General features: G+C 46.8%; 1 pseudogene; it reads right to left on the bottom strand.

Moving 5' to 3' along the window:
* Positions 1-812: 812 nt before the first annotated feature.
* LOC126482670 (5S ribosomal RNA) lies at positions 813-930 on the bottom strand (annotated as a pseudogene).
* Between the last annotated feature and the right edge of the window lie 1488 nt (positions 931-2418).

Here is a 2418-nt window from a genome sequence, read left to right as displayed (position 1 = left end):
ATGGTGAAGAAGAAATGCCGCACTTGGCTGTCGATATGCCATTCCTGATTCCAGTTCAAGACCAAACTGTACCTTGCAAAACATAGTCCCGCCAATAGGTTTAATAGAAAGTCAGTTTTAAAAACGAGGCTCTGGTAACGCTGTAACTGCGTGCAACTTGGCCAAGAACAGGTGGCATCAACTCTGCGCTGTGCCGGAGCTGCCCCATTAGCTCAGTGAGACGAGGTAATTTCATGAGGAACATACTCGCCGATGTTCGAAACCCCTTTGCGCCACACTTTTTTTCTTTTAAAGCATCAAATTATATCCAATTTACGTCTCCACAATGAGGTGTCCTGTGTATTTTTGCTGTTGCTGTTAACTTTATTTAAACATTAAGATATGACATGAACTTCTTATAAACGACCGCTTTGTTTCGTCCGTGACACAAATAACTCTCTCCCCTCCTCCTGAACAGGGCATGAAGGCCCAAAGGTACCGACCGGCTGCCGTGTCATCCTCCGCACACAGGTGCCACTTGATGCGGATATGGAGGGGCATGTGGACAGCAAAAAAATGGTTCAAATGGCTCTGAGCACTATGGGACTTAACATCTCTGGTCATCAGTCCCCTAGAACTTAAAACTACTTAAACATAACTAACCTAAGGACATCATACACATCCATGCCCGACGCAGGATTCGAACCTGCGACCGTAGCAGTGTGGACAGCACACCGCTCTCCCGGCCGTATGTCAGTTTCCGAGACCGGAGCCGCTACTTCTCAATCAAGTAGCTTCTCAGTTTGCCTCACAAGGGCTGAGTGCACCCCGCTTGCCAACAGCGCTAGGGAGACCGGATGGTCACCCATCCAAGTGCTAGCCCAGCCCGACAGCGCTTAACTTCAGTGATCTGACGGGAACCGATGTTATCACTGCGGCAACGCCGTTGGCTGACACAAATAAAGCAAACAGAAAATTATAGCGGATACACTAACATCGTCTATATGCAGTGAGGTGCAATAAAACAAAGTAGATAGACTACTCGACATTGCACATTATGCAACGCACTATATTTCCATTCTGTACGTCTGACGTGCAGGTAATGATGATGATTATGCTGATGATGTTGATGTTTGGTTTGCGGGGCGCTCAACTGCGCGGTCATCAGCGCCCGTACAAAATCCCAATTTTTACACATTCCAACGTTTTACACAGTCCAATCTGGCCAACGTCACGAATGATGATGATGATGATGATGCTGATGATGATGATGATGATGATGATGATGAGGGCAACACAAACACCCAGTCCCCGAGCAGAGAAAATCCCCAACCCGGCTGGGAATCGAACCCGGGACCACGTGATCCAGAGGCAGCAACGCTAGTCACTATATCACGAACTGCGGACGCTTGACGTCCAGGTTTATCATCACAGAGCGGGTTTGTACACGTACGAGCAACTTTCACCTTAGAGAAAATGTTCAAAGCGATCACCCTGCATTTGCAGACACTTCGCCACCAGCTTGACCATACTTTGTTGGACCCTACGCAACACACCTGCATCCATAATCGCTGAAGCGGCAAGCACGCCAACTTTTAGGTCGTGTACAATCATGGGTTGAAGTATATAAACTTCTTCCTTTAAGTGTCGACACAAATCAAACTCTAGTGGATGAAGATTCATGGAACGTGATGGCCAGAACATTGGACCTCCACGACCAATTCACTTATGACGAAACGCTTCATTTAAATTGTTACGTACATTCATTGCAAAGGGAGATGGTGCACCATCATGCTGAAACCACAGTAGTCACCGTACACCAAGAGAAACATTTTCTAATGTGTCACATAAAGTATTGCAAAGAAACATACGATACAGGGGAGCACTGAACTTGACACCAGTAGATAAAGGCCCGAGCGCACACCTCCCACGATTCCAGCCCACAGGTTTATGCCAAAGCGTGCCTGAAAGCCACGGGTGATATGTGGGTTGTGTTTCGAAAACAATGGCTGTTGTGGTGGTTGGAAACACCTTCACGAATTAAGTTAGATTCGTCAGTTAATATCACGTTATGTATAAAATCATCCTTATCTTCCATCTGGTGCAAAAGCCATTCACAAAATTGCACTCGTCGAATGCGGTCTTCTGGCAACTGGTGTTGAATTAACGTGTAACGATATGGAAGCAGCGCTTCATCGTGCAACACTTCAGCAACCAGTCTTTGACATATCTGGAACTGCGTCGTAATATCACGGGCACTTACCGAGTTATTGATGTACGGTTTCAAGAGTCGCGTTCAATGTTGGTGGATTACGTCTAGTCCTTGGACGACCTCTGTCCATTACTTGTAGACTACGATTGTCGCTTGCCCGAGAGGTGTTGTTCCAGACGAAGAAAAACATCCACAGTCGAGATGGCGGGCATCGTGTGTACCGTGTA

This window comes from Schistocerca serialis, chromosome 5 (genome assembly GCF_023864345.2).
Source record: "Schistocerca serialis cubense isolate TAMUIC-IGC-003099 chromosome 5, iqSchSeri2.2, whole genome shotgun sequence".
NCBI lineage: Eukaryota > Metazoa > Arthropoda > Insecta > Orthoptera > Acrididae > Schistocerca > Schistocerca serialis.
The sequence above is the reverse complement of the archived record's forward strand: the minus strand, read 5'-3'. Positions and strand labels throughout refer to the sequence as shown.